The sequence below is a fragment of the Ascaphus truei genome, chromosome 2 (assembly GCF_040206685.1).
Source record: "Ascaphus truei isolate aAscTru1 chromosome 2, aAscTru1.hap1, whole genome shotgun sequence".
Classification (NCBI taxonomy): domain Eukaryota; kingdom Metazoa; phylum Chordata; class Amphibia; order Anura; family Ascaphidae; genus Ascaphus; species Ascaphus truei.
In genome coordinates, this window is record NC_134484.1 from 372,848,681 (window position 1) to 372,861,269 (window position 12,589).

Consider the following 12,589-nt stretch of genomic DNA (forward strand, 5'->3'; position numbering starts at 1 on the left):
GTGCATGAAGAATTGGTCCAATTTACCATGCACAATCTATATTTATTTAAAATAATTCCTTGTGCCTTTTTGTCTTATTTAGTGTTTAATCATGTCAGAGATCAGAAGCAACTTAGATGGATAAAAACAGGGTATTCTTAATTTCTCAAAACAGAGGGACAATGCAGAATTAATTTCTCGTTGTTCATTTGTGTGCTAGATCCTTGGGCTAGGTGTCACATTCATACTAACCAACACACAATTAAAAAAGGAGGATAGGGTAGAAAATGTCTTCAAGGTTGGCAGCCATACTGGATGTATCAAGTGTATCACTTGGAGAACTTTTGGAGCAGCTTCAACCTGGGATTGTAAAGCCAGTGGAATCACAGTTGGACAGTGACACCTACTGGGACAGAACTGAAGTGGAAGATGTAGAACAAGTTCAGTCATGGGCCTCATTCACTAACTGATACAACTGTGTAGCACGCACTTAGGCCTCGTTCAAGGTGCTGGCTTCGGAGGGCGGGCGTGCTGACGTGCGTGCTGCCGTGAGCAACAAAGTATTCAATTTGAATACTTGTTGTCAGGGTAGCAACTGCCCTGCCTCCGAAGCCAGGCGTTGCCGCTGACGACAGCTTCAGTAGACGAAAATTTGGTTTCTTGGAGCTGAAGCAGCGTCACAGGGACCAAGGCAGCCAATGAAATCATTCTTCAGAATGATTTCATGACTGCAGCTTGGATACTTTACCCTGCCGTCTGTAGCCCCGCCCCCTCCCCAACGCTGAAAAGTCTGCTGGGGGATAATCACATGTCGCCCAGCAAACTCCCAGCACTGCCTCCCGCACGCCCCCCCTCCGAGTCCTCAGCTGGCTCCCTGAACGAGCCCTTATACTCTTTCCTTACCGCCCTATTCAATAAACCCTGAACAGTGAAAATGTCTCTTTGGCAGAAATATAAATTGCATGCAAATGAGCAATGTTCTCAAAATTAAGTATTAAAAAGGTTTTTTTTTGTTCCAGTCAACCGGCCTGAAAAGCAACCTAGGGAAATTAAGAAGCTGGAAAACAAACCGTGAAACTGATACCCCTGACAAAGCGGACGTTTAGTCTGAGAAACGCGTAGGGTCTCAGTGCGCATGTGCGGGTGTGAGCAGGTGAATCTCACTGTGTTTGGAACAAGCGATGAGGACGCTTAGGCTGCGGTCCCAGCCATCACTGTGACACGCGCGCCCAGCGGGGGGGGGGAGGGGGGCGGTGCGTGCACAGCGCTAACCGCTATCTGCGGTCTCCAGGGAGATTGCGACGGGAGGGGGCGTGGTGAGTATTTTGCGGGGGCGTGCCATGACCTCACGCGACTGGTTCGCCCTCATTGGCTGAACCGCCAGCGGGGCGTGGCCACACCTCCGTCGCAAGTTCCACATACAAAAAAAATTGTATGTGGGAAAACTTGCAGTACAGCGCGGCTGATAAATGCGCGCTGACACTTGTACTTGTCTCGGATAGATTGGGAGGCGGTGCTTGTGCGCGGCGTGCGCTGTTGAACGCACTGGGACCGCAGCCTTACAGGGAACCCCAGTCCAAGCCGCAGCGAAGAGAACACAGCTGATGGCACGGTGGAGAGTCTGCACAAAATCCGCACTGCTTCACAGGTCAAAGCACACAGGTAACCCAGTGCAGACTTTATGCAGACTCTCCACCGTGCCATCAGCTGTGTTCTCTTCGCGTTCTCCCGCCTACACACTCTGCGGTGTTACTGACAACTACGGAGCCAGATGATCTTTCCCTTGCTAGCGGATGATTAAAGGAACTGGTCCGTGACGTCAGACGCCGCCCGAGTGCGGAAGTAAAGGACGTGTGAAGCTGATTCTTATCACCTGAGATCCGACTGAGAAGTGCTTATCACCTGAGATCCGACTGAGAAGCACTTATCACCTGAGATCCGACTCCAAACATTTGTTCGCAGACCCAGGGTTCAACAAAGTATCCGCCCACTCCTCTTTCTCTTACCGTGCACCTCACACCTGGAACAACCTACCAGAGACGCTCCACAGCCACCACCAGTCTAAATTCTTTCCAAACTAAAGCGGTCTCACATTTTAATCTGGTCTGTAACTGTGTCATATGCCTACAAGATAAAATATGTTAAACTGTGTGACGATGGGGAGGATTTGGCCCGGGATTAAAGGGGTTACACCCCAATTGGCCACACCCTGACCTCACCAGGGAGACAAGGGGTTAACTGGGCTGAGGTCCAGAAATGTGATTTAACCCTTGTTATAACATGAAAATGTGTATTCCCGTTCCCATGTTTTATTGTTATATCAGTGTCTGCATCACACATACACTAGGATCCATCCGGGAGTACAAGGGTTAATAGTCCTTTAATGATTATAGCCCTTTGTGTAATTTTCCCGCCTTTTCAGGCACCATTTTGCAGGGTCCCATAGGCCGCCATTAGGGCTCAATGCATTCTAATGGCGAATCTTGCTGTTTTGGTCCTGTTTCCTGTGAAGACCAGCAGATGGCGTCCGAGAGGAGGAGCGGCGGTTTCCCATTGTAAGTCAATGGGCCCATTGACTTCAATGGAGATTCCTCGAAGGAGCTTTCCAGGAACGAGTTGGCTGCCGTCCAAACCGCAAAACTGCAAAGCGGAAACTTTTTCTAAAAGAGAGCTTTGATCACTTGTTACCCAAGTTCAACGACAAGTGGCGTGGGAATAAACAGTTTTAGAGCACCTAGAAATAAAAATTCTTTTTGCCCCTAGTTCCCAGGCCTACCCCCACTCGACCACCACCGGGTCCCCGAATCCTGGACCCCCGATAAGGGTCGAACCGAGAAGAGCGGGCCGCGCCATAGGTTCCAATGGCAGCGGCAGAAACAGCTCAAGAAAACGGCTAAGTGTGAAAAGCTGAAATTTAGGAATCGATAGCTCCGGTTCCGGAGGGTCCAGAGGGCCAGGGTTTGGGGTACCTGTAGTCACTGCTCCGGCATCGCTGCAGAACCATCCTTGCCCCTATTGGACCAACCCGACGGAGTATGGACCCCCTTGAAAGTTTGGGACTTTTCCATAGACTCCAATGGCGGCCAATCTCCATTGACCGGCTATGGCGGAAAACCCCCTTTGACTTCAACGGCGGCGTAGCCCCGTTGAAAGTCTATGGCGGCGGATTCCCATAGCCGCCAATGGCGGCGGTTTGCCATTGAAAGTCTATGGCGGCAAAGCCCGTTGTTTTCAATGGGGATTTAGTGAAAAACCGTGATTTAATTTACAGTGGAGTTTAGTGTATTAAAATAGGAAACGGTTTAAGGTGTATTTGTGTAACTCCGGTTCCGAAGGTCGTAGCAAGTCGCAAATTGGACCATAGGGTGTCCCAGTTCCGGCATTGAGAACTGGGAAGTTTGGACCCGCTGGACCCAACGGAACCGGATATTTTAATATGTTTGTGTTTTATCCTTAACACTGTGTCCCCAGGTAGGGACAGAAACCAGAGCGAATTCCTTTGGCCATAAGTTAGCAGATGGCCAGGGAAGCACCCTAATGTCTAGAATTTAAGTGCTGTTCAAAGGAGTTTATCACCTACACTGTTTACAGGAGGGCGGAGATGACTCAAACCAGAGCAGGCTATAAGTGTCCCATTTCACACCTTACAACAAAGGGTTTCCTGCCAGAAATTCCATTTAGTAGACTGGCTGGCATTCCTGATGCAAATGTGGGGCTGCAGAAATGAGACCCCAGAGTCCAACTGAGCATGTGCCAACTAGCTGGGGGCATGTATCAAAATGTGTTCCCATGTTAGTGAGTGGCTACAGGTAATTGAAAACCAATCACCTGTACTTAATGTTAAGGATAGGGTTACAAAAGGTTTATAAACGGTTGTCCACCCTTTATCCTTTGTTGTTCTTCTATACCATCTTGATTGCTGAGAGAAGTGCTATGCAATGTCTGCATGCAAGGTCTTTTCATGGCTTTGCGTGTCTTGGGATGATGAAGAATGTTGTATGAACTGCCAGTCCAGATGTGACTGTTTCATCATTTCCATCTTTAAGTAAGTGTCTATATTTTGCCTGTTATTTGTATATTTTGTGTGTTCACCTTTATCAAGGAATAAATTACATTTTATCATATCTAAGTCTCGTACCAGTTCAACCCAGTTATATATATATTATATTATATATATTTGGTGTAAATTGCAGCCTGCCATAAAGTCACCGTGACAGGCCTGTAATTAACTGGTGGCAGCGGCGGGATTGAACTGGACCTGTATTACTAGTGTTCTGCGGGATACTGTAATATAGTGGGAACTTGATGGTAATTGCAAGTTCCTGGGACTAAAGATATTGAACACACAGTGTACAACATATAACACAAGATATGGCACCTCCTCACTGTTCCCCTACTTGTGAGAAGCATTGCCTCCAGAACCAAAGTGCCGGCCATCCGTCTGACTGGAGCCGGGCACCGAGACCGGAGGTGTGCATCAAGTCGGCGCAGGAACCAGCAGCCAGCAAGGCTGAGAGAGAGACAGCAATCGGTGAGCATGAAACCCGGCAGGCTGAGCAAAGATCCACAGCTCCAGCTGCTGTAAACATCAAACCGCCCGGAGAGCAGGGAATGGACCCAGCTCCGGGACGGCAGAGACTTGTGGAGGGAGCGGGTGGTCTCGGAGACCACAGAAGTCTTGCACCAGGAGAGGTAACGGCCGTTGCGGCGGCCCGTTTATTTTCCCTGAAAGAGCTAGCACTGGTGTGTGCGTTGGGCAAGACGTGGTTCCCGGCGAAGTGGACCCAGTTCCTGGCTTCGGTACCACACCGACCCACTTATCCCCTCCCAGAGCCCGGCGCTCAAGCAACTCCGCTCTGGACTCCGTTGCCCCTTGCTGGGGTTAGTCCACCGGTGGCAGAGAAGCTCTGGAATGAGCCCGGCGCTCGAGCAACTCCACTCTGGACTCCGTTGCCCCTTGCTGGGGTTAGTCCACCGGTGGCAGAGAAGCTCCGGCAGGCGCTGCGGCACTGCCACCAAACGGGCCACAATAATGCCCGGTGCCCTGACCGTGCGTGGTCGGGCGAAGAAGCCCCTCAGGGCCAGCGCTCACGAGCTGCGGAAAAGATGACCAAGTTAGCAGCATCCTCTGATGGCTCCTGCCCAGCCGGGGCGACAACCCTCCTCGGGACGTCTCCTGGAGAACCTGGACGGGCTGCATCAGCAACAGCGGCGGAGAGCGGCGGCCATCCACCTGATCCCGGCGGAGAACCAGCGGCGGCGGTGGAGAAGAAGCCGACACTCCGGCATCCTGCCGGCGGCAATTTTATTTGGGGGAGGGTTGGGGTGTGCGGGAGGTGGGTGTTTCACATTGTTTGGCGGAGTCGGCGATTCCCAGCGATGACCAGAGCCCCACAATCCACGCCGGCGACCCTGCATCAAAGCCGGGTACTGCTGCGGCAGCTACCCAGGGCTCGCCTATGGCGGCGGCCTTTCTGAGTGGGGGGAGGGACAGGGATTGCGGGAGGGGGTTATGTTACCAAGTTTGCATGGAGCTGTGTTTCTCCACAAAGACCTGGGACCCCGGTCCTGCATCGTTTCCCCTGTGCCAACCCCGGGCGCTGCTGCGGCGGCGACCCGTTGCTTCCCGGCCCAGATGATGCCGGCGGCGGCCACTCCAGTCCCCCTGCAATCGGGACCAACGAAAGCGGCGGTCTCTGCGGGGACCAGCGAGGTAAGCCAGACCAAGTCGCAGACTGACCCTGACTTATTTTTCCCTATGACTGTACCCTGTTGTTTCACTATACGGGTGACTGGGGGGTGGCAGGAGATAGGGGTACCAGGGGAGGGGCAGGAAGGGCAGCTTGTAGGGCAGCTAGACATCCCCATTACCTTGGCGGAGCAGCAAGGGGACTCTCGGTTAAGAGCCCCACTGTTGCAGCCTTGCTATGGGCTGGAGGTATCAGGGGTAGTGGCAAAGTTAGACCACCCCCAGATTACCTGCCAGCTAGGAGCTAAGGTGGGTGCATCTGCACCAGCAACCCTGAGCTCAACCCCGGTAATGGGGAGACAGTGTCAGGGAGATGACCTCACTCAGGTGTCCCTAGGATCCAGGCTAGGATTAGCTAGGAAGAAGCGGAGTGAGGGGAGGCTGCAGGTAGGACTTGGTTCACCACGCACTGGGTGGGGGGCAGAGGGAGGCAAAAGAGAATGCCCGGCGGCCATGGTGGAGCCCTGCTCCGCAGAATCTGGACTTTACAATCCACTGTGGCCAGGACAATGTACTGGACAATGCCGGAGGATAATTTTGCCAGGCTAACCCCTCAGGACTTATGGAGTGCTTCAAGGGCGCCAGTGGTATCCCAGTGCCAGGGCGAGGCAGCTGGGGCACCACGCACCCATTGAGCAGGGGAGGTGTGACGATGGGGAGGATTTGGCCGGGATTAAAGGGGTTACACCCCAATTGGCCACCCCCTGACCTCACCAGGGAGACAAGGGGTTAACTGGGCTGAGGTCCAGAAATGTGATTTAACCCTTGTTATAACATGAAAATGTGTATTCCCCTGTTCCCATGTTTTATTGTTATATCAGTGTCTGCATCACACACACACTAGGATCCATCCGGGAGTACAAGGGTTAATAGTCCTTTAATGATTATAGCCCTTTGTGTAATTTTCCCGCCTTTTCAAGCACCATTTTGCAGGGTCCCATAGGCCGCCATTAGGGCTCAATGCATTCTAATGGCGAATCTTGCTGTTTTGGTCCTGTTTCCTGTGAAGACCAGCAGATGGCGTCCGAGAGGAGGAGCGGCGGTTTCCCATTGTAAGTCAATGGGCCCATTGACTTCAATGGAGATTCCTCGAAGGAGCTTTCCAGGAACGAGTTGGCTGCCATCCAAACCGCAAAACCGCAAAGCGGATACTTTTTCTAAAAGAGAGCTTTGATCACTTATTAGCCAAGTTCAACGACAAGTGGCGTGGGAATAAACAGTTCTAGAGCACCTAGAAATAAAATTCTTTTTGCCCCTAGTTCCTAGGCCTTCCCCCACTCGACCACCACCGGGTCCCTGAATCCTGGACCCCCGATAAGGGTCGAACTGAGAAGAGCGGGTCGCGCCATAGGTTCCAATGGCGGCGGCAGAAACAGCTCAAGAAAACGGCTAAGTGTGAAAAGCTGAAATTTAGGAATCCATAGCTCCGGTTCCGGAGGGTCCAGAGGGCCAGGGTTTGGGGTACCTGTAGTCACTGCTCCGGCATCGCTGCAGAACCATCCTTGACCCTCTTGGACCAACCCGACGGAGTATGGACCCCCTTGAAAGTTCGGGACTTTTCCCATAGACTCCAATGGCGGCCAATCTCCATTGACCGGCTATGGCGGAAAACCCCCATTGACTTCAACGGCGGCGTAGCCCTGTTGAAAGTCTATGGCGGCGGATTCCCATAGCCGCCAACGGCGGCGGTTTGCCATTGAAAGTCTATGGCGGCGAAGCCCGTTGTTTTCAATGGGGATTTAGTGAAAAACCGTGATTTAATTTACAGCGGAGTTTAGTGTATTAAAATAGGAAACGGTTCAAGGTGTATTTGTGTAACTCCGGATCCGAAGGTCGTAGCAAGTCGCAAATTGGACCATAGGGTGTCCCAGTTCCGGCATTGAGAACTGGGAAGTTTGGACCCGCTGGACCAAACAGAACCAGATATTTTAATATGTTTGTGTTTTATCCTTAACACTGTGTCCCCAGGGAATTCCTTTGGCCATAAATTAGCAGATGGCCAGGGAAGCGCCCTAATGTCTAGAATTTAAGTGCTGTTCAAAGGAGTTTATCACCTACACTGTTTACAGGAGGGCGGAGATGACTCAAACCAGAACAGGCTATAAGTGTCCCATTTCACACCTTACAACAATGGGTTTCCTGCCAGAAATTCCATTTAGTAGACTGGCTGGCATTCCTGATGCAAATGTGGGGCTGCAGAAATGAGACCCCAGAGTCCAACTGAGCATGTGCCAACTAGCTGGGGGCATGTATCAAAATGTGTTCCCATGTTAGTGAGTGGCTACAGGTAATTGAAAACCAATCACCTTTACTTAATGTTAAGGATAGGGTTACAAAAGGTTTATAAACGGTTGTCCACCCTTTATCCTGTGTTGTTCTTCAATACCATCTTGATTGCTGAGAGAAGTGCTATGCAATGTCTGCATGCAAGGTCTTTTCATGGCTTTGCGTGTCTTGGGATGATGAAGAATGTTGTATGAACTGCCAGTCCAGATGTGACTGTTTCATCATTTCCATCTTTAAGTAAGTGTCTATATTTTGCCTGTTATTTGTATATTTTGTGTGTTCACCTTTATCAAGGAATAAGTTACATTTTATCATATCTAAGTCTCGTACCAGTTCAACCCAGTTATATATATATTATATATATTTGGTGTAAATTGCAGCCTGCCATAAAGTCACCGTGACAAACTGTTCATGCAATGTCTTTATACTTATGTACAACTCTGGTCAGCTAAAGTAACCATGTATTTGTCATCATAACTATGTCCAGGACATACTTGAAAATGAGAGGTAACTCTCAATGTATTATTTCCTGGTAAAACATTTTATAAAATAGATCAATAAAACAGTCTTATGAAGAAAAATAAAGGTAGATATGGTAAAAATCCTTTAAAACAATTGGTTACTATTGAGATGTTACAACCAATATTTACTACACCGTGCTATTCCACAAGACACCTTTCAGTCTGTATGGGACCTGGACCATATGGTCCATTGAAGTTGTATCTTGTGCAATAGCACCACTTAGTAAATAGGGGCCTTTATGTCCCACATTGTTCTCATGGCAAATTTTTATGTCCTGTGGATTTAGGGATTAATTTCCTGCGGGGTCCCTGGAAAGAGGAGTAATGTCAGTCGACTCTGCAAGACCCCCCAAAGCCACTAAAGTAAACACGAGCACCAACCAAAATATATTAAGCAACACAAAGAGCTGCTGTAAGTTGTAATGCTATAGAAAGTCAATCATACCCCGGATAAGAGTGTACTGTATATCTATAGCATTTTTTATTTTATTTTTTACCTTTTGTGCGCAAAAAAGTTAAATAAAGTTGTCTGTCAAGTCTTGATACTCTACCTGGCACCCAATGTACTATTATGTAAGACTAGCAAATCTACACCAAGATGAAAACTAATTAAATGACAAACATAGTGAAACCTAATTTAAATTGATAAGTGTAATGGGTTAAATCTGTAATAATAGACAACAAATATTTATCATTTAAAAAAAAAATTGGATGTTAGCATCATCTGAGGCGTGGCACCCCCTCCCCGCCCCGCCTTCAAATAAAAGTAGGGGAAAGGGATTAAAAGAGCCAAAAACCTAATGCATCTTATTATATAATAATGTGCACTAGGTAACTTCTCTTGGCACTCCACAAATCCCAAACTGCTGCATATGGGGCAAGAATGGGCAAAGTGCATTGATACATGGACGCAGAGGCTTGACGTGAGGATCTATTTGCATCAGGTTTTCTACAAAATTGCCCTAGTACAGAACCCACTGTTTTAAAAAGGTAAAGCAACCGTCCTAAATCTGGTAGAGCCCAACTTACCACCCTCTGCACCAGTGGTAGATTTCACATTAGGCCCTTTTCCCATATACAGAGGTCCGCTCTCTTCCCGACTGACTGCCGGGGGAGATCATGGAGCCTCTGTAAGGCCTCGGACATGGTACAAAATACAGCGCTGTGCCGCGCTGACGCTCATGCTCTCCTGCTCAAGCAGCTTTTTTGTGTCCTGGCATGAGCATCAGCGAGCGGGCTTGGGAGGCGTGTGGGAGGCGGGGATAGTGCGCCACATCACGGCGCCGACGTCACGGAGTGCCATTGGCTTTTGCCGGTCATGTGACCGGCCCTCCGCTTCCCTCAGCACGAAAAATTAAATTAACTGTCGGCTGCAATTCCACACGCCATCTAAAGCCGCCCTCAGTAGAGATGATGGGGGTAAGTGTTCCGCCTCAGCGCGGCTCAGCGCTGTCTTTTTGACCATGGACCTGGCCTAAAGGTCTCTTACCTTCCCCTTCATGCTCTCTTCCTTCTGTAGCATTGCAGCTTCAAATGGCGATGTGTTGGCATGACAACGTGACGTTCCGTTGCCATGGAAATATGTCATTTGACACTGCGACGCTACAGGAGGACGCGGCCCGGGTGGAAATAAGGTAAGTGCATATGGGCGGCAACATTTTAAATCCACCACTGCTCAGCACAGCCTTGGCTTTCAAACTTTTGCTGCCACAGGAACCTGAACACATTGAAGAATGCTCTGCTTCCAGGCAGCGAAAGGGTTAGTTTACCACCTTTTTATGTTTTGTTTTTTTAGGACGGAAGGAAGGTAGTACTGTTAATTATTTTGTCACTCGGAAGATAAAAAGCATTTGCATTATGGATTGGCCCAGTGTTTCCCCAACTCCAGTCCTCAGGGAACCCCAACAGGTCAGGTCTTAAGGATATCCCTGCTCCAGCACAGGTGGGTCAATCAGCGGCTCAGTCATTTTCACTGAGCCACCTGTACTGGAGCAGGGATATCCTTAAGACCTGACCTGTTGGAGTCCCCCGAGGACTGGAGTTAGGAAACACTGGATTGGCCATTGGCTGCATTCATAGTGCTCCTAATATCACAAAATGTTTCTATTTGAGTGGTTCTCAGCTTTTTTTTCCCATGGTTACACACAGGTTCTCTCTCTCTCTCTCTCTACCTCTCTCTCTCTCTCTCCCTCTCTCTCCCTCTCTCTCTCCCGTGTTAGCCGAGCTTCAATAATCAAAAAATAAATAAACGACGTTCTGTGGCTAACGAAATGCTTTTATTTGTGCAAGCTTTCGAGATACTTTTTTTAAGTATTCCCTTTGCTTGCTTCATTCATTGTAACATCGCCGGAAGAAGAGATCAGTGTATCTCGAAAGCTCGCACAAATAAAAGCATTTCGTTAGCCACAGAACGGTATCGTTTATTTATTTTTAGATGATATAAATATACAGTGGTCGACAAATCACCAAAAAATCTACTCGCCACCTAGTACCACACGTGTGCTGCTTGGGCCAATAGGAGCTCGCCACGATGTTAAATCCACTCACCCGTGGCATGCAAATGTATAGGTTTGTCGAACACTGTGTATATATATATATATTTGGAGCAACCCAGGACTCTGTAATTGAATACGGGCAGAAGGAGAGAGGCAAAAGGGGAGAGAGAGGGGAGTGCATGAGATTCTTATCACTACAATTTGAACACAGAAAGTTCTAGCAAGATGTGCATCAATAAAGGAACTAAAATAGGTGCTTAAAGGAACATCGCGAAGCCCAGGTAGTCGTTCAGGCCCCGTGGCATCATTGAGTCCATTTGGACGATCCACCTGGACTCCCTACGTAAGAGTGTCCTTTCCAAATCACCACCCCTCAATCCGAGGCTCACTTTCTCTATTGCAAATGCCTGTAACAGTGTCACATCTGATGCATGTGTCAGACAGAAGTGCCGTGCAACTGATGTTATTTTCTTAAAAGCCAAAAGATCTTTGGAGGCGTTTTTTATGTTCCTCACATGTTCGAGAATTCTGAATCTTAGTTCTCGTGTGGTCATCCCAATGTAGGGAAGACCACAAGGACACGAGGCAATAAATCACTCCTTTAGACCTACAGCTAAGACAATCTTTGATTTTAAAATTTTTTGTCTTGTTGGAGTCTGTAAACACTTCTGTCTGACACATGTATCGACAGGCAGAGCAGTTTTTACACTTAAAAAAGCCTTTTCTTTTGGTCGTGGAGAGGAATGTTTCTTTTGAAGTGGGAATAAAATGACTTGCCACAAGCTTGTCTCTAAGGTTTGGAGACTTGCGACTCGTCATTGTAACTTTATCGCCCAGTTTCCTTTTAAGGTCAGGGTCAGTCATCAATATTTTCCAGTGACTTTGCAGTGTCTGGCGCAGTTGATGCCACTGTTTATTGTATGTGCCAATAAACCGAATTTGGTGGTCTAATTTATTTTTTGGTTTTAGACACAGCAACATTTCCCTAGGAGTGTTAAGGGCTTTCTTATAACCCTTCTCTACAGATCTATTGCTATACCCTCTCTGTGAAAATCTTTCCCTCATCTCTCCTGCCCTCTCAGAAAAAACCCTTTCTGTGGAGACGTTGCGCTTCAAGCGTAAGAATTCACTAGTGGGGATGCCTTTAATTTGATGTTCCGGGTGGAAACTAGAAACTTTCGAGATACTGTTTTTAAGTATTCCCTTTGCTTGCTTCATTCATTGTAACATCGCCGGAAGAAGAGATCAGTGTATCTCGAAAGCTCGCACAAATAAAAGCATTTCGTTAGCCACAGAACGGTATCGTTTATTTATTTTTAGATGACATAAATATACACAGTGGTCGACAAATCACCAAAAAATCTACTCGCCAAACAAAAAAATCTACTGGCCACCTAGTACCACACGTGTGCTGCTTGGGCCAATAGGAGCTCGCCACGATGTTAAATCCACTCGCCCGTGGCATGCAAATGTATAGGTTTGTCGAACACTGTGTGTGTGTGTGTGTGTGTATGTGTGTGTTAACCTTATCGCTGCAAGTGATGGGTTTATCCTTGTGC